This window comes from Ascaphus truei, unplaced genomic scaffold (genome assembly GCF_040206685.1).
Source record: "Ascaphus truei isolate aAscTru1 unplaced genomic scaffold, aAscTru1.hap1 HAP1_SCAFFOLD_509, whole genome shotgun sequence".
NCBI classification, from domain to species: domain Eukaryota; kingdom Metazoa; phylum Chordata; class Amphibia; order Anura; family Ascaphidae; genus Ascaphus; species Ascaphus truei.
In genome coordinates this window covers 210,973-231,656 of record NW_027456840.1, presented here as the reverse complement: position 1 = coordinate 231,656, position 20,684 = coordinate 210,973, and the positions used below count along the sequence as shown (strand labels likewise).

The window sequence follows — 20,684 nt, the reverse complement described above, 5'->3', positions numbered from 1 at the left end:
TCTTGTTCGTTACTGTATTATCTGTTGTGTTCACCTATATTCTAAGGAATAAATACAATTTATTATATCTTAAGCCTCGTTCAGTTCAAACCCAATTATTTTTGTGTAATATTAATAAGCCTGTGGAAGCTATCGTCACAAGGAGGTATTATAGTGTGTATTGTGGGGAGAATTAGTGTGTGTGTTGTTTGGGAGTGATATTCGGGAGGATTGTGTATGCAGAAGGAAGAATGAGTGAGGGGGGAGTAAGGGAGCAGGATTGAATGAGAGGGGGTCATTGAGTGATAGCGGGGAGGGGAGGGAAGAGTGAGGAGAGTGGGTGTAGGAGGGAGCAGTGCAAGAGACCGTCGGGGGCAGAATACATGGTGAGAAGGGAGGCTGCCTAGAAGCATAAAAATCTACTTCACCACTGTTCTGTACTCTCTTCAATACTCTGTGTTACAGATCTCTCTGGCAAGAAATGGGGTCCAATGGCAAAGACTGCTCTAAATAAGATAGTATAAATGAACACAGAGAGAAATTCCAAAGAGTAACCCAAGAAAATACAAGTGAAATCTAATCGTAAGGTAATTAGTCCCATTAAGTGAAATACATAAAGGAATAGTCCATAAAAAAGCACAAAGGAAAAAAATAGGAGTACTTTATTGTGATGTTACATTTCAGAGAATATAAAATTATAGGAAAACAATTCCACTTTGTTCAGAAAACCAGAAAGTCTTGGTCCCAGGTGGACTGAATTTTTATTGCAAATAAGTTCCTTAATACACAAGTAAAGAATATAGTTACTTATTCTATTCTCTACTGTAAGACGTGCCACATTGCCCAATATTTGGGTACAGTGCCCAGATTGTGACCATGCACTACAGAGGTGAGATTCCCCCAACTCCAATTTGCTACACACTCCAAGAGAGATTATTGTGATCAGAGGTGGAATGAGAGGGGTGAGAAGGGTCGCTGCCCAGGGAGTAGCCTGACAGGGGGTACAGAAATCTCTTTTGGTGCATATATTGCGGAGCTGCATTGATTGACTTGTCAATCAGCTCTGCTGCCTATCCCATTGACATCATGATCCGGCACTGTGATCAGCTGCAGCGCTGACCCAGGTGTGTTAGTGCAGCACTTTACAGGGAGGGAACAGAGGTTGTGGATGACAGATGCTGGGGATAGGCCATGAGTACGGGCCAGAGTAAGGTGGAGACTTTCTGTACTCTGCATACAGGACACTGCATGCATGACAGTGTCTGTGTGTGTGTGTGTGTGTGTGTATTCCAAGTGTCAGTGTGCATAAGTAAGTGTGCTCTGTAAGTATGCCTGTGTGGCAGGTATAGGGGGGTGGTTCAGCTGGAGGAACTTATCCAGGCACAAAAGCACATAGATGCCCCAGATTATACCACCCCAAATGCTGATAATATCCTGCTGCACTTTACAGAAGATGATGCAGATGTCAGTGGGTGGTGGGTTCATTAAATCCATCCATCATATCATAGCCACACTGTGCATATGATGTACTGAATCAATCACAGGAAGACATCTCCATGGTAGGGGTAGAAGTTAACAGAATATGTCCAGCACTGTGGTGTGTAGCCCATAAATAATAATTGTGCACATTACAGAACATACTTGCAACTGCAAGATCATTTTGCTGCTTGTAGTGTTTGCTCTTGTCCTGTGCAGTGTTGTCGTAGATCCGTCTCTTCAGTGTTCACTGCAATAAAAGTAAGACATTGCATTAATATTACAGAAGTTTGGGAGCTGAAATCCCACTATGCTGCAGACATTTTCCCTTTGCATAAGATTCTTGTGATTATATCTCAATGATGATCAATAACAACTACATCATAACACAGCCGCTCAATACAAAATATGTATTTGCTATCAATGGTCATGGAGGCCAAACGTCACACAATGTACAGATATACTGCTGCGGCCGAGTTTATTCGAGCATTTGCCCGTTCTTGGCCGCAGCAGTAACCTGGCGCGCGCCGGAGGGTGCCGGGCGCACGCCGAAGCAGCGGAGCGCCCTCCGATCGGGGCTTTCTCCCTTCCGCTGCCGGGTCCGTCGGGTCCCCCGGAACCCCCTGCCGCTGTCCCCCACATCGCGGGACACCAGTGCTCCCTCGGGGAGCCCTGGACGCGCGTGCAGGGGGCGCAGGCACCCGATGACGCGTGACCGTGCATAGGTGATGCGCGGCACGCTGAGGGAGTGCGGCTAGCACGCCGGGGCATCCCCCGGCTTGCGGTGCTAGCCGTGCTTCAATAAAACGTGTCGGTAGTGTAGCAAGGATTATTTCTTCCTCTGGTGCATTATGATGGGATGTGTTGTAAGATTCTGCATTATTAGCATCACTGAATCTTTTGGAAACTGAGTAATATTCTATGTTTTAATGCAATATTATGGATGATCAGCCGGTAAAATAAAGCTTACTGTATCTGTAGCCATGCTCTACCCATGATGTGCTGAATCAATGACTGCAGAGTGATTCAGAGTGGTAAACATGACTGGAACTCATCTCTGAATAGAGGACAGAACAGCAGTGCAGAGTAGGAGGTGAATGTATCTCAAATGGAAGACTTAGTAGCTGTGTGGGGAGTAGACAGTACAGACTGATCAAATAAATAGTTAAAGGAGTATCTTCAACATTACTTGGCTTTGTTATCAACATTGAAGTTTCTCTTGTTTTTTCTGTTCTTTAAATCACTACTACTGATGCCATGTGTAACCTGTACTGAGAGATATACTCTACTGGCCTAGATGAAACCATATGATGCAAACAGGATTCATCCCACTCCAGATTCATATGATTGCACCACTTCAACCTTTAATAAAACACATAGAACTACAGCAGTGCGCTACTGCACATGTTCTTGTTATGAATGGTAGTAGATGTGGTCCTTGGGTCAATACTTCATACAGCAGCCACACTCTACTCATGATGTATTGAATCAACAAAAACCTGCATGGTACAGATCACAGGAAGGGTAGAGTAGAGGGGAATATGTCCAATGCGAAACCCTTAGCAGCTGGATTGTGTGGAGTCAACAAAACGACAAATACTAAATGAGAAATATACACATTGCTTATCTGTCTCTGTGTAGTCATTTTCCTCCTCTTCAACTGTCTTTCAAAATTTCTCTTCTGACAGAAAAGAAACACATGGCTTCAATATTCACTGTTCTTCCCTCCTGAAATAAAAGTTAAGCATTGCATGGTTATGATCATACATACAATGAACCTTGCGCCAAACCATGTGATCCAAAGTAAATCCACCTCCCTCCCATAGCTGTGTTCCTTCTAGAGCTTCTACCACACAAGTCATTAATGTTCGTGACACTGTACTGCAGTCACAGTCTGCACACAAAGTACTGAATCAATTACATCACACTGAAAAGGCAGTCTACATGATGCAATAGTTAACCATAATAACTCTGTCATGCAAATGACAGGAAAACCTATATGTATATCATTAGGGGAGAGGGGAAAAATAATTAAAAAATAAGTGCGACAAATAAAAACAGATTATAGGAAAGTAAATCCTTGCCCTGGGAACTTTACAATCTAATAGAAATGTTAGAAGACTTAAAGAGAGGCAGCAGTTGGGGGAAGAAGTGCAGTAGAAGTGCAGTAGATGACAATGCTTGTCCTTAATGGTGGGTACAAGTGAGAGAACAGTAGAGGTGAAAGAAGTTTACAGGAGACAGTTATGGTTATAGTGCAAGAGACAAGCAAGGGCATAACGAGAGATCAAAGATGATATGCAAGAAGGAGCAGATTAATGGAGAGCCTTAACAAAAAGGTAAGGAGGAGAACTTTGTAGGTGATACAAAAACTTGATGGGATGCCAGGACAGGGATTTAAGGAGATGAGCAGAGACTGTTGTGGGAGAAAGTGAGATAATTCAAGCAGCAGAGTTTTGCATAGGAGAAAGTTGTGAAGCATGGAGGCCTGTTAGTAGTATGTTAAAATAACCTATAGGATAACAGTATACATTGGAGTTTTAGCAGTAGGTTGAGAGGGGAAAGGGAAGATCTTGGCAATATTACAGAGAAAGAGGCAACACATTTTACCCATAGCCGTGCATGTGAATGGAGATGGAATTGAAGAGCCAAATGTTACTCCTATGCAACATGTTTGATGACAAGATAGATGGTAGTACTGTTTACTGTGATGGAGAAAGGGGATAATATGAGCCCAGTGTTAGACATTAAGTTTAAGGCAGTGGAGTGCCATCCATGAGCATATAGCCAGGAGACAACCCAAGAGTAGGGACTGGATTGCAGGAGTGAGAACAGGGGTGGATAGATTTGTGTGTGTATCATCCGCATAGAGATTATATCTAAGGCCAAAAGCATTGATGAAGTCACCAAATGATAGTATGTAGAGAGAAAGAGAGATCTCAGAACAGAGCCCTGATGTATACCCACAGACAGATCAATAGAAGACGAAGACATGTTAGCAACAGAGATGGAGAATGTGTGACAGGAAAGTTATGATGAAAACCAGGATAGAACTTTGTTACTGATACCAAGAGAGAGTTTAGAATATGAAGGAGGAGAGTGATTGAGAGCATCAAATGCAGCCGATAGATCAAGTAGGCTTAGTAGGGAAAAACCTTGGGAATTAGCTTTAAGCACAGTCTGTAGAACGTGCTGTACGAAAGGCAGGTTGTAAAGGATCCAGGAGGGCATGTGATTTAAGAATGTTGACATTCTAGCAATTAGAAGGCAAACAGCATGAGGGATACAGAGCGGTAGTTAGTAAGGCACATAGGGTGTAGTTTGTTTCTGACAAAAGGGTGACCGCTACAGGCTTAAAGTAAGAGGGCAAAAATCCAGAGAATAGGGAGAAATTGAAGATGTGGGTGAGAGTGGGGACTAAGAGATGCAGTAAGGTGTGAGGGGATACGATCTAGAGGGCATGTGGTAGAGGGAGAATAGAAGATGATTAGCTTCCAGCTCTGTAAGAGAAGAAAAGGAGTCAAGTGCAGAAGGAGATTTGGGTAGAAGGAGAGAAGGGGGAAGGGACAGAAGGAATCTCCTTTTGGGTGGCATCCACCTTGCCTCTGAAGTAGTCAAATGCTTGAGGAGAAGTGAAGGAAGGATGGCAAGTGGGAGGAGAAGGTCAGTGGAGGGAGTCAAATACAGAGAAAAAAAACAGCGTAAATTAAATTTGAGTGTTGATGAGTGTGGAAAAAAGTAGTGTATTTAGCCCTAGAGAGCAGCTTTATACAGGACAGGAGACATTTTTACTGTAGAAAAATCAAACAAAGTGTGAGATTTCCTCCGTAGGTATTAAGAACAGCGAGTGGAAGTGTGATGAGTGTGTTTGGGAATTTAGCCAAAGGTGTGGGTTAGAGGGATGAGTGTGTCAGAGCCTATAGGGGGCATATAGATAGGAGGATAGCATTGTAAGAGTTAATAAGATTGTTAGTTTAAGCAGAAAGAAAGAGAGAGAAGAGAGAAGAGAGGTTAGAGTAGATGTCAGAGGAGAGTTTAATTAAGCAGAGGCAAATCAGTGGGACAGGTAAGATGCGGTGAGGGGAATGACTGATTGTGACTGATGAGAGCAGAAGAGGTTATGTACAACTAGAGCCTTGTTATTAAGAGTGGACATTCCAGAGGGCACAGGAGAAGGGAAGAGAAAAGTAAGGAAAGGAATGTGGATTACATTAGATAGGTTAACACTCTTAGTAGGGAGGCCTGATGTGTATATGAGCCGGTCCAAGATTATAAGAGATATCCCCCAACATCAGCGAGCATAGAAGGAGACACAGAGATAGGTGTAGAGAGAGACAGAGATAGGGATATGTAGAGAGAGAAGGGCGTCAAGAGAATGAGACAGATAGGCGTAGAGAGATGAGACATAGAGAGAGGGGGCTTTGAGAGGGGGGCGTAGAGAATGAGGGAAGGTGGAAGAGAATAGGATGTGCAGGAGTGCATTTCATTGAGCAGTGCAGAAATAGCTGCAATAGAGGTCTGTACAAATGGTGCTTTGTGTAGACACATGCAAAGGTAGGGGAAGGAAAGTGTATAGAACATGTGGATAAAAGCAGGAGTGTGGAAGTTAGAGAAATTAGAAAAGTTTTACAGAGGAGTGAGGAAACAGTAAACAGAAAGAACAAGAGAGAGGTTACATTGGGATGACGTGCTGTGGTAGAGAGAAATGCTAGGAGAGAGCCTCCAGATATTAGAGGACATGAATTGAGAGAGCAAATGTATAAATCAAAACCGGAGGGGGAGGTATAGCACGAAAGCTTGCACAGCAGTTGATGAAGATTATAGTCTTAAAGTTGCGTGTACCTGTCAGGGCACTCAAGAAGGTCAATGCTCACAAGTGCAGAGTTCATGAAGAAATGCTGAATCCAGTTCCCCTCCAATTTAATTTTAATATAACTTTTTCATTCTTCATTACTGCAAAAAGCAAACAAAACAAAACCACATTGCATTACTATTTTCAAAATGGATTGAATGACATATTCAACAGTAACTGTGTGATGCCAATATTGCCTTCTCACTCGTAGGCCAGTACGGTCAGGTACCCAGTACTGATAAAACAATAAGTGCCCGTACTAAGTACCAATATGAATTATAAGGAAATGTAAAATCTCCAGGTCTCTCTCCATCTCTGCAACAGATATATGGATAAGCCCATATTAAGGCATCACGTGACCGGAGCCGTCACTGACTGGGTATACGCAAAGATGCAGGGAGATGCAAAGAAAGGGAGGGAGAGAGACAGGGAGAAGATGGGAAACGGAGGGAGGCACGGATGGCAGGCCTCTCTCTTTCACTGGTGCATGCAAGGAGCTGGTCCCAACATCCACAAAGTGTGTGTGTATTATTGGTTGTGTTTTATGGCGGTAGGAGGATAGTGTGTATATTGTGTGTGTGTGGGAGTATTATATTGTGTGTAGGGTATTATAGTGTGTATATTATGTTGAGGTGCAGAGGAGAGTGTTAGATTGGGTATCTTGTGTTAGGGGGTATTGTGTATATTGTGTTTAAGACTATAATATTATTGGGGAGATTATTATTGAGGAGGTATTAAAGTGTGTATTGTGGGGAGTATTAGTGTATGTATTATTTGTGGGTGACAGATGCTGTGGGTAGGCCAAGAGTACGGGCCAGACTAAGGTGGAGACTTTCTGTACTCTGCATACAGGACTCTACATGCACTGCAGAGGTGAAATTCCCCCAACTCCAATTTGCTACACTCTCCAAGAGAGAATATTGTGATCAGAGGTGGAAGATGAGCAGGGTCACTGCCCAGGGAGTAGCCTGTCAGGGGGCATGGAAATCTCTTTTGGTGCGTATGTTGCCACGTGGCATTGATTGACCGGTCAATTAGCACTGCTTCCTATCACAGTGACATGATCCGGTGCTGTGATCGGTTGCAGCGCTGACCAAGGTGTGTTAGTGCAGCAATTTACAGGGAGGGAACAGAGGTTGTGGGTGACAGATGCTGGGGGTAGGCCAAGAGTACGGGCCAGAGCAAGGTGGAGATATTCTGTACTCTGCATGCCCAGGACTCTGCATGCATGCCAGTGGCTGTGGGGTGTGTGTGTGTAGGTATGCCAAGTGTCAGTGTGCATAAGTAAGTGTGCTGTGTGTGTAAGTAAGTTTGCCTGTGTGGCAGGAGGTGTAGGGGGGTGGGGGGCGGGGGGCGGTTCAGCTGGAGGACTTTACCCAGCACAAAAGCACATAGATGCCTCTGATTATATCACCCCAAATGCTGATAATATCCTGCTGTAGATGCACTTTACAGAAGATGATACAGATGTCATCAGTGTTTGGTGGGTTCATTAAATCAATCCATCATATAATAGCCACACTATGCATATGATGTACTGAATCAGTAACACCAATCACAGGAAGACATCTCCATGGTAGGGGTAGTGTTGAAGTTAACAAAATATGTCCAGCACTGTGGTGTGGAGCCCATACATAATAATTGTGCACATTACCAGAACAACATATTGTCAACTGCATGATCATTTTGCTGCTTGTAGTGTATACTCTTGTCCTGTGCAGTGTTGTAGTAGATCCGTCTCTTCGGTGTTCACTGCAATAAAAGTAAGACATTGCATTAATATTACAGAAGTTTGGGGGCTGAAATCCCACTATGCTAATGACAGTTTCCCTTTGCATAAGATTCTTGTGATTATATCTCAATGATGATCAATAACAACTACATCATAACACAGCTGCTCTATACAGAATATGTATTTGCCATCAATGGTCATGGAGGCAATATGTCACACAATGTACATATATAGCAAGGATTATTTCTTCCTCTGGTGTATTATGATGGGAGGGTGAGATTCTGCATTATCAGCATCAGTAAATCTGTAGGAAACTGAGTGATATTCTATTTTTTAATGCAATATTAGGGTAAAATAAAGCTTGCTGTATCTATAGCCATGCTCTACCCATGATGTGCTGAATCAATGACTGCAGAGCGATTTAGAGTGGTAAACATGACTTGAACTCATCTCTGAATAGAGGGTAGCACAGTAGTGCAGAGTAGAAGGTGAATGTATCTCAAATGGAAACCCTTAGCAGCTGTGTGGGGAGTAGACAGTACAGACTGACCAAGTAAATAGTAAAAAGTAGTAACTTCAACATTACTTGGTTTTGTTCTCCACTCCTGTTTTTCTGTTCTTTAAATCACTAATACTGATGCCATATGTAACCTGTACTGAGAGTTATATACTCTACTGGCCTAGATCAAATTAAATGATGCAAACAGGATCCCTCCCACTCAAGATTCATATGATTGCACCACCTCAACCTTTCATAGCAATAACATAGAACTGCAGCAGTGCGCTACTGCACATGTTCTTGTTATGAATGGTAGTAGATGTGGTCCTTGGGTCAGTACTTCATACTGTAGCCACACTCTATTCATGATGTATTGAATCAACAAAAATCTGCATGGTACAGATCACAGGAAGGGGTGGAGTAGAGGTGAATATGTCCAATGCGAAACCCTTAGCAGCCGGATTTTTTGGAGTCAATAAAACGACAAATACTAAATGAGAAATATACACATTGCTTATCTGTCTCTGTGTAGTCATTTTCCTCCTCTTCAACTGTCCTTCAATTTTCTATTTTGCAAGAAAATGAACACATGGCTTCAATATTCACTTCTGTTCTGCAGTCTTTCCTCTTGAAATAAAAAAGTTAAGCATTGCATTATTATTATTATAATTATTATTGACGATACATACAATGAACCTTGCTCCAAACCATGTGATACAAAGCAAATCCACCTCCCTCCCACAGCTGTGCTCCTTCTAGAGCTTCTACCACACAAGTTATTCATGTCAGTGAAACTGTACTGCAGTCCCGGTCTGCACACAATCTACTGAATCAATGACATCACACTGTGTCACACAATGTCATGCTAACGACAGGAAACAATCTTTGTATATATCTTTGTATATATAATAATAATAATAATAATAATAATAAAAAAAATAAGACAGGACAGACACTCCTACATTGCAATCAATAGAAAATAACTGGGACAGGCACTTCAAGGATGCATACGGTCCCGGATAAACTGTAGCTACCTATACACGTGTGCCTTGTCTCTAGACTCTGCAAATATCTCTATTTATATACCACCCATTGTGTACTCAGCGCTTTACAAGAGAGACCAAAAAGTACAGGAAATTATTATACAATAAGTTCAACAAACAAAAACAGACAATAGGAAAGTAAATCCCTGTCCTGGGTAGTTTACAATCTAAGAGAAATGTAAGGAGACTTACAGAGAGACAACAGGTGGGGGAACAAGTGCAGTAGATGACAATGCTTTTCCTTAATGGTGGGTACTTGTAGTATAAAGCACTTCTTGGGAACAATAGTTAGTGACTGAATGAGTGACAGTAGCAACGAGTAAAAGCTATTGAAATGCTTCATTTAAGTTGTGAATTTTAAGGTTGATCTTAAATGTGGGTGGAAGAGGGTATGTTGGCATATACTGAGTGTGTGTGAGTTTCACAGGTAAATTGATGGGAAAGGGTTTCAGGCAAGAGAGCGAGTGCGCAGTAGAGGTGTAAGAAGTATAATGGAGACAGTTATTAGTAGAGCTTAGGAGACGAGGAAGGGCATAACGAGACCAAAGATGATATGTAGGAAGGAGCAGATGAATAGAGAATAGTGTTGGACTGGGTCCTCAACTATAAAAAAATGGGTAACGGGTACCCGGCCAAAATGAAAGGTTCTACCCGGTCGGGTACACGGTTTGGCACTTACCTTCCGGGTGGCGGTGACATCTAGGATCAGCAGCAGTCCTGTGACGGTGGCAGCATCTGTGGTGTCTTCAGCCGGCGGGGGAGCTGCAGGCTCACAGACACAGCTTACCTGCTTCGGTGCTGTGGAAGTGATTCCTGCAGCTCCCCCCGCCAGGTGAAGACACCTCTGATGCTGCCAACATCAGAGGACTGCTGCTGCTGATCCTAGATGTCTTAGGAAAGGTAAGTATAAAAGATTATTTCCAGCTGCCCTGACATTACCCGACGCCGGGTATTACCCGGCCAAGTCCACTTCTCAGTGGCCGGTTTCGAGTAATGTCCGGGTAGCTGGAAATGTGTTGGGTAACGCCGGGTACTCGGTACACCACTAATAGAGAACCTTAACAAAAAGGTAAGGAGGAGAACTTTGTAGGTGATCTGAAACTTGATGGGAAGCAAGGAGAGGGATTTAAGGAGGAGGAGGAGATGAGCAGATACTGTTGTGGGAGAAAGGGAAATTATTCAAGCAGCAGAGTTTTGGATAGATTGCAAATGAGAAAGTTGTGAAGCAGGGAGCCCTGTTAGCAGTATGTTAACCCATACGATAAGGGCATGCATTGGCGTTTTAGCAGTAGATTGACAGAGAAAAGGGCAAATCTTGGAAATATTACAGAGAAAGAATCGACAAACTTTAGCCAGTGTCGTGAATGAAGATGGAAAGGGAAGAGTCAAATGTTACTCCTAGGCAATGTGCTTTCATGACAGGATGATGGTAGTACTGTTTACTGCGATGGAGAAAGGTGATATTAGGCCAGATTTAGGGGGAAATATGAGGAGCTCAGTTTTAGACATTAGGTTTAAGGCAGAAGAGTGTCATCCATGGAGGATATAGCCAGGAGGCGACCCGAAACTAGGAACTAAATTGCAGGAGTGACGGTAGGGTGGATAGGTGTGTGTATCATCTGCATAGAGATGATATCAAGGGCCAAAATAGTTGATAAGGTCAACTAGTGATAGTATGTAGTGAGAGAGGTCCCAGAACAGAGTCCTGAGGTATACCAACAGACAAAACAACAGGAGACAAAGACACGTTAGCAACAGAGATGGAGAATGTGTGATGGAGAAGTATGATGAAAACCAGGATATAAGTTTGCTGCGGATACGAAGAAAGAGTTTAGAATATGAATGAGAAGAGTGATTGACAGTATCAAAAGCAGAAGAGAGATCAAGCAGGATTAGTAAGTAAAATGGACCTTGGGAATTTTCTTTATGTACATAATTGGTTACATTGGGAAAGGCAGATTGTGAAGGGCCCAGAGGAGCATGTGATTTAAGAATGTTGATCAAACGGGAGATCACAAGACGTTCTAGCAATTAGGAGGCAAATGGTAGGACGGATACAGGGCGATAGTTAGAAATTCACACAAGGTCAAGGTTATTTTTGAGAATAGGGGTGACCACTGCATGCTTAAAAGGAAGAGTTGAAAGAGCCAAAGGATATGGAGGAATTGAAGATGTGGGTGAGAGTGAGAATATAGGATTGAGAGGGCATGTGGTAGAGGGAGAAGAGAAGATCAGGTTCCAGCTTTGTGACAGGAGAAAAGGAGTCAAGAGTGCAATGAGATCTAGATAGAAAAAGAGAGAGGGGGAAGGGAGAGAACGAATCTACTTGTGGATGGCATCCACCTTGCCTCAAGTGAGCAAAGGCTTGAGGAGAAATAAAGGATGGATGTTAAGTGGGAGGAGAAAGTCAGTGGTGGGACTCAAATACATAGAAGACAGTGTGAATGAAATTGGAGTGTTGATGAGTGAGGAAAAAGTAGTGTTTGACCTTAAAAAAAGGAGCAGAGTTTTACAGAACAGGACAAAGGTTTAGTGTAGAAAATCAGACTGTGAGATTTCCTCCATAGGTGTTAAGAGCAGCAGTGTGATGTGATGAAGTGTGATGAGAGCGTGCTTGTGAATTAAACCAATGCATGGGTTAGGCTGCGTCTATAGTAAGCACGCAACAGAAGGCAAAGTTAGCGCATGCCTGTCGCTCCAGCAATCCCTGCACTGAGGTCCGAGGCGACGGGGAGGCCCTGCATCGCTCGCACGCACTGTGGACGACCAAGCGTGTGCCCATGATAATCACGGCCTTAGAGGGATGAGTGTGTCAGAGCCTAGAAGGGGCATATAGATGATGGAGGAGGAGGGAGGAGGAGATGATAGCATTGTAAGAGTTAACAAGATAGTTAGTTTAAGCAGAAAGTGAGGAGAGGTTAGAGATAAGGGTAGATGTCAGAGGAGAGAGTTCAATTAAGCTGAGGTATCGAGTAGGACAGGGGTGAGGGGAATGAGAAGTGGTGGACATTCCAGAGGGCACGTGAGAAGGGAAGAGTAAAGTGAGACAAGGAATGTGGATTACATAAGATGGGTTAATACGCTTAGCAGGGAGGTGGAGAGAGAGGCAAGAGGCAGAGGGTGGTGTAGGGGTAGAGGAAGAGATGTTGCATGTACCTTGTCAGAACATTAAAGAACGTCAATTCACACTGGTGCAGAGTTGATGATGAAATGCTGAATCCAGTTCACGTCCAATTCAATTTTAACAGAACTTTTTCATTCTTCATTACTGCAAAAAAAAAAGTAAAAAACAATGCATTACTATTTTCAAAATGGATTGAATTCCCCCACCAATGACTATGTGTTACCAATATATCCCTCTCAGTCCCACTGCAGCACATACTGTACCAGTGTGAAAGTAGGAAGGTACACAGTACCGGTAAAACAATACGTGCCGGTACTATGCACCATATGAATTATAAGGGGATGTAAATCTCCCAGTCTCTCTCCATATCCGCAACAGAGCGGGCTCCGGTCAGTGGCATGGATGCCCATATATGGGTATGCTCATATTTGGGCATCCCATGTCACTGACCGGAGCCGGCTCTGAGTATAGGGATATATGCGGAGACGCAGAGGTGCAAGGAAATGGGAGGAGGCACGGTGAGAAACAGGGAGAGACCACAGGAAGATAGAGGGCAACAACTTCCACAAGGTACTTGTATGGGTATAATTGTTTGTATTTTGTGCAGAGGGGGTAATTTCAGATAAAATACAATTCTCCACCCTCTACGAAACAATTCCACTTTGTTCAGTAAGCCAGAAAGTCTTGGTCCCATGTGGACTGAATTTAATGCAAATAAGGTCCTTAATACACAAGTAAAGAATAAAGTTACTTATTCTCTACTGTAAGAAGTGCCACATTGCCCACTATTTGGGTCCTGTGCCCAGATTGTGACCATGCATGGCAGAGGTGAGATTCCCCCAACTCCAATTTGCTACACTCTCCAAGAGAGATAATTGTGATCAGAGGTGGAACTAGGGGAGGGTGTGAGCAGGGTCACTGCCCAGGGAGTAACCTGACTGGGGGCACGGAAATCTCATTTAGTGCATATGTTGCGGCACTGCATTGATTGACCGGTCAATCTGCACTGCTGCCTGTCACAGTGACATCCTGATCGGGCACTGTGATCAGCTATAGCACTGACCCAGGTGAGATAGTTCAGCACTTTACAAGGAGGGAACAGATGTTGTGGGTGACAGATGCTGGAGGTAGGCCAAGACTGTTGGCCAGAGTAACGTGGAGACTTACTGCACTCTGCATGCCCATCCTCTCCCTGACATCAGGGGAAGGAAGTGGCCCTGGGGTGTGTGTAGGTATGCCAGATGTCAGTGTATGCATAAGTAAGTATGCCTGTGTAGTGGGAGGTGTAGGGGCGTTAAGCTGGAGGACTTAAAACAGGCACAAAAGCACATAGATACCTCTGATTATACCGCACCAAATGCTGATAATATCATGCTGTAGCTGCACTTTACAGAAGATGATGCAGATGTCATCATTGGTTGGTGGGTTCATTAAATCAATCCATCATATCATAACCACACTGTGCATATGATGTACTGAATCAGTAACACCAGGAAGACATCTCCATGTTAGGAGTAGAGTTGAAGTTAACAGAATATGTCCAGCACTGTGGTGTGTAGCCCATAAATAATAATTGTGCACATTACCAGAACAACATACTGTCAACTGCAAGATCATTTTGCTGCTTGTAGCGTATGCTCATCCTGTACAGTGTTGTAGTAGATCCGTCTCTTCAGTGTTCACTGCAACAAAAGTAAGACATTGCATTAATATTACAGACGTTTGGGGGCTGAAATCTCACTTCGCTGCGGACAATTTCCCTTTGCATAAGATTCTTGTGATTATGTCAATGATGATCAATAACTGCATCATAACACAGCCGCTCTATACAGAAGATGTACTTGCTCTCAATGGTCATGGAGGTAATACGTCACACAATGTACAGATATAGCAAGGATTATTTCTCCCACTGGTGCATTATGGCATTATGATGGGAAATGTTGTGAGATTCTGCATTATCAGCATCACTGAATCTTTTGGAAATTAAGTGATATTCTATGTTTTAATGCAATATTATGGATGATCAGCCGGTAAAATAATAATAGCTTGCTGTATCTGTAGCCATGCTCTACCCATGATGTGCTGAACCAATGACTGCAGAGAGATTCAGAGTGGTAAACATGACTGGAACGCATCTCTGAATAATGGGCAGCAAAGCAGTGCAGAATAGGAGGTGAAAGTATTTAAAATGGAAGATCCTTAGCAGCTGTGTGGGGAGTAGACAGTACAGACTGACCAAGTAAATGGTAAAAGGAGTAACTTCAACATTACTTGGCTTTGTTCTCCACATTGAAGCTTTCCTCCTCTTTAAATCACTAATACTGATGCCATGTGTAACCTGTACTGAAAGTTATATAATCTACTGGCCTAGATGAAACCATATGATGCAAACAGGATCCATCCCACTCCAGATTCATAGAATTGAACCACCTCAACCTTTCATAACAATCACATAGAACTGCAGCTGTGCGCTACTGCACATGTTCTTGTTATGAATGGTAGTAGATGTGGTCCTTGGGTCTTTACTTCATACTGTAGCCACCCTCTACTCATGATGTATTGAATCAACGAAAACTTGCATGGTTCAGATCACAGGAAGGGGTAGAGTAGAGATGAAAATATTCAATGTGAAACCCGTAGCAGCCGGATTGTGTGGAGTCAATAAAACGACAAATACTAAATGGTAAATGAGAAATATACACATTGCTTATCTGTCTCTGTGTAGTAATTTTCCTTCTCTTCAACTGTCCTTCAAATTTTCTCTTTTGCAAGAAAAGGAACACATGGCTTCAATATTCACTTCTGTTCTGCAGTCATCCCTCCTGAAATAAAAGTTAAGCATTGCATTGTTATTATGATAATACATACAATAAACCTTGCTCCAAACCATTTGATGCAAAGCAAATCCACCTCCCACCCACAGCTGTGCTCCTTCTAGAGCATGCATGTCAAACTCCAGTCCTCGAGGGTCCCAAACAGGCCAGGTTTTCAGTAGGGATATCCTGAAAACCTGGCCTGTTTGCTGCCCTCGAGGACTGGAGTTTGACATCCTTGTTCTTGAGCTTCTACCACGCAAGTCATCCATGTGAGTGACACTGTACTGCAGTCCTGGTCTGCACACAATCTACTGAATCAATGACATCACACTGTAAAGGCAATCTACAAGATGTATTAGTTGTCCACACTTCCGAAATGTTACTTTTATGTCCAAATCACTTATTCCCATGACCTGATATTTGTATTTGTTATTTATAGGATTGTCACAAAGAGTTGATGAGGTCACCAAATGATAGTATGTAGAGAGAAAGAGATCTCAGAACAGAGCCCTGATGTATACCCACAGACAGATCAATAGAAGACGAAGACATGTTAGCAACAGAGATGGAGAATGTGTGACAGGAAAGTTATGATGAAAACCAGGATAGAACTGTGTTACGGATACCAAGAGAGAGTTTAGAATATGAAGGAGGAGAGTGATTGAGAGCATCAAACGCAGCAGATAGATCAAGTAGGATTAGTAGGGAAAAGTGACCTTGGGAATTTGCTTTAAGCACAGTCTGTAGAACGAGCTGTACGAAAGGCAGGTTGTAAAGGATCCAGGAGGGAATGTGATTTAAGAATGTTGACATTCTAGCAATTAGGAGACAAACAGCAGGAGGGATACAGGGCGGTAGTTAGTAAGGCACATAGGGTGTAGGTTGTTTCTGAGAAAAGGGTGACCACTACAGGCTTAAAGTAAGAGGGTAAAGAGCCAGAGAATAGGGAGGAATTGAAGATGTGGGTGAGAGTGGGGACTAAGAGATGCAGTAAGGTGTGAGGGGATACGATCTAGAGGGCATGTGGTAGAGGGAGAAGAGAAGATGATTAGCTTCCAGCTCTGTAAGAGAAGAAAAGGAGTCAAATGCAGAAGGAGAATTAGGTAGAAGGAGAGAAGGGGGAAGGGACAGAAGGAATCTCCTTGTGGGTGGCATCCACCTTGCCTCTGAAGTAGTCAAATGCTTGAGGAGAAGTGAAGGAAGGATGGCAAGTGTGAGGAGAAGGTTAGTGGAGGGAGTCAAATACAGGGAAAAAAAGACAGCGTAAATTAAATTTGAGTGTTGATGAATGTGAAAAAAAAGTAGTGTGGTTTGGCCCCAGAGAGCAGCTTTATACAGGACTGGAGACATTTTTACTGTAGAAAAATCAAATATCAATTGTGTGATTTCCTTCATAGGCATTAAGAACAGCGAGTGAAAGTGTGATGAACATGTTTGGGAATTTAGCCAAGGGTGTGGGCTAGAGGGACAAGTGTGTCAGAGCCTAGAGGGGGCATATAGATAGGAGGATAGCATTGTAAGAGTTAATAAGATTGTTAGTTTAAGCGGAAAGAGAGAGAGAGCAGAGAGGTTAGAGTAGATGTCAGAGGAGAGTTTAATTAAGCAGAGGCAAATCAGTGGGACAGGTAAGATGGGGTGAGGGGAATGACTGATTGTGAATGATGAGAGCAGAAGAGGTCATGTACAACTAGAGCCTTGTTAGTCAGAGAACGGACATTCCAGATGGCATAGGAGAAGGGAAGAGAAAAGTAAGGAAAGGAATGTGGATTACATTAGATAGGTTAACACTCTTAGCAGGGAGGCAGAGGCAGGGAGGCCCGATGTGTATATGAGCAGGTTCAAGATTATAAGAGATATCCCACACATCAGCAAACATAGAAGGAGACACAGAGATAGGTGTAGAGAGAGACAGAGATAGCTCTATGTAGAGAGAGAGGGACGTAGAGAGAATGAGACAGATAGGCGCAGAGAGAGGGGGCGCAGAGAGAGGAGGCGCCAAAAGAGGGGGCGCAGAGAGAGGGGGCACAGAGAATAGGATATTAAAGAGTGCTTTTCATTGAGCAGTGCAGAAATAGCTGCAATAGAGGTCTGTACAAATGGTGCAGTGTGTAGACACATGCAAAGGTAGGGGAAGGAAAGAGGAGAACATGTGGATAAAAGCAGGAGTGTGGAAGTTAGAGAAATTAGAAAAGTTTAACAGAGGAGTGAGGAAACAGCAAGCAGAAAGAACAAGAGAGAGGTTACATTGGGATGACGTTCTGTGGTAAAGAGAAAATGCTAGGAGAGAGCTTTCAAATATTAGAGGACATGAATTGAGGGAGCAAATGTATAAATCAAAACCTGAGGGGGAGGTATAGCACGAAAGCTTGCACAGCAGATTATAGTCTTAATGTTGCGTGTACCTGTCAGGGTATTCAAGAAGTTAAATTCTCACAAGTGCAGAGTTCATGATGAAATGCTGAATCTAGTCCCCCTCCAATTTAATTTTAATATAACTTTTCCATTCTTCATTACTGCAAAAAGCAAACAAAACAAAACCACATTGCATTACTATTTTCAAAATGGATTGAATGGCATATTCAACAGTGACTGTGTGATGCCAATATTCCCCACTCACTCGTAGTGAAGCACATATTGTACTAGTGTTGAAAGTAGGCCGGTAGAGTCAGGTACGCAGTACTGATAAAACAATAAGTGCCCGTCGTAAGTACCAGCTCCGCAACAGTGCGGGCATCACATTAGTGACGTGGATGAACATATATGGATAAGCCCATATTAAGGCATCACGTGACCAGAGCCGTCACTGACTGGGTATACGTAAAGACGCAGGGAGATGCAAGGAAAGGGAGGGAGAGAGACAGGGAGAAGATGTGAAACGGAGGAAGGCACGGATGGAGGGAGTTCTTCCGAGCTTCTGCGGGCCTCGCTCTTTCACTGGTGCATGCCGGGAGCTGGTCCCAACATCCACAAAGTGTGTGTGTATTATTGGTTGTATTTTATGGGGGTAGGAGGGTAGTGTGTATATTGTGTGTGTGGGAGTATTATATTGTGTGTAGAGGTGCAGAGGAGAGTACTAGATTGTGTATCTTGTGTAAGGGTGTTGTGTATATTGTGTTTGGAGCTATAATATTATTGGGGAGATTAGTATTGAGGAGGTATTATAGTGTGTATTGTGGGGAGTATTAGTGTGTGTATTGTTTGTGGCTGACAGATGCTGGGGGTATGCAGCAATCCCTGCACTGAGGTCCGAGGCGGCTCTGCATCGCTCGCACGCACTGTGGACGACCAAGCATGTGCCCATGATAATCATGGCCTTAGAGGGATGAGTGTGTCAGAGCCTAGAAGGGGTATATATATAATGGAGGAGGGAGGAGGAAGGAGGAGGAGGGAGGAGGAGATGATAGCATTGTAAAAGTTAACAAGATAGTTAGTTTAAGCAGAAAGTGAGGAGAGGTTAGAGATAAGGGTAGATGTCAGAGGAGAGAGTTCAATTAAGCTGAGGTATCGAGTAGGACAGGGGTGAGGGGAATGAGAGGTGGTGGATGAGAGCAGAAGAGGTCATGTACAAATAGACCTTGTTAGTCAGAGAGCAGTCATTCCAGAGGGCACGTGAGAAGTGAAGAGTAAAGTGAGACATGGAATGTGGATTACATTAGATGGGTTAATACGCTTAGCAGGGAGGTGGAGAGAGAGAGGCAAGAGGCAGAGAGTGGTGCAGGGGTTGAGGAAGAGATGTTGCATGTACCTTATCAGAACATTAAAGAACATCAATTCACACTGGTGCAGAGTTGATGATGAATCCAGTTCACCTCCAATTCAATTTTAACAGAAATGTTTCATTCTTCATTACTGAAAAAAAAGAAAAGTAAAAAACATTTCATTACTATTTTCAAAATGGATTGAATTCCCCCAACAATGACTATGTGTTACCAATATATCCCTCTCAGTCCCACTGCAGCATATACTGTACCAGTGTGAAAGTAGGAAGGTACACAGTACCGGTAAAACAATACGTGCCGGTACTATGCACCATATGAATTATAAGGGGATGTAAATCTCCCAGTCTCTCTCCATATCCGCAACAGAGCGGGCTCCGGTCAGTGGCATGGATGCCCATATATGGGTATGCTCATATTTGGGCATCCCATGTCACTGACCGGAGCCGGCTCTGAGTATAGGGATATATGCGGAGACGCAGAGGTGCAAGGAAATGGGAGGAGGCACGGTGAGAAACAGGGAGAGACCACAGGAAGATAGAGGGCAACAACTTCCACAAGGTACTTGTATGGGTATAATTGTTTGTATTTTGTGCAGAGGGGGTAATTTCAGATAAAATACAATTCTCCACCCTCTACGAAACAATTCCACTTTGTTCAGTAAGCCAGAAAGTCTTGGTCCCATGTGGACTGAATTTAATGCAAATAAGGTCCTTAATACACAAGTAAAGAATAAAGTTACTTATTCTCTACTGTAAGAAGTGCCACATTGCCCACTATTTGGGTCCTGTGCCCAGATTGTGACCATGCATGGCAGAGGTGAGATTCCCCCAACTCCAATTTGCTACACTCTCCAAGAGAGATAATTGTGATCAGAGGTGGAACTAGGGGAGGGTGTGAGCAGGGTCACTGCCCAGGGAGTAACCTGACTGGGGGCACGGAAATCTCATTTAGTGCATATGTTGCGGCACTGCATTGATTGACCGGTCAATCTGCACTGCTGCCTGTCACAGTGACATCCTGATCGGGCACTGTGATCAGCTATAGCACTGACCCAGGTGAGATAGTTCAGCACTTTACAAGGAGGGAACAGATGTTGTGGGTGACAGATGCTGGAGGTAGGCCAAGACTGTTGGCCAGAGTAACGTGGAGACTTACTGCACTCTGCATGCCCATCCTCTCCCTGACATCAGGGGAAGGAAGTGGCCCTGGGGTGTGTGTAGGTATGCCAGATGTCAGTGTATGCATAAGTAAGTATGCCTGTGTAGTGGGAGGTGTAGGGGCGTTAAGCTGGAGGACTTAAAACAGGCACAAAAGCACATAGATACCTCTGATTATACCGCACCAAATGCTGATAATATCATGCTGTAGCTGCACTTTACAGAAGATGATGCAGATGTCATCATTGGTTGGTGGGTTCATTAAATCAATCCATCATATCATAACC

General features: G+C 43.4%; 1 long non-coding RNA gene across 1 annotated transcript; it reads right to left on the bottom strand.

Annotated features, from left to right (window-relative positions):
• Positions 1-662: 662 nt before the first annotated feature.
• Positions 663-14,381, bottom strand: LOC142485005 (uncharacterized). The gene is made up of 7 exons (XR_012798341.1): positions 14,292-14,381; positions 12,738-12,849; positions 9,046-9,165; positions 7,962-8,059; positions 6,298-6,408; positions 3,074-3,183; positions 663-1,705 (listed from the first exon to the last, which is right to left on the bottom strand). It is a non-coding gene; the product is annotated as an uncharacterized LOC142485005 (long non-coding RNA).
• Positions 14,382-20,684: the final 6,303 nt, after the last annotated feature.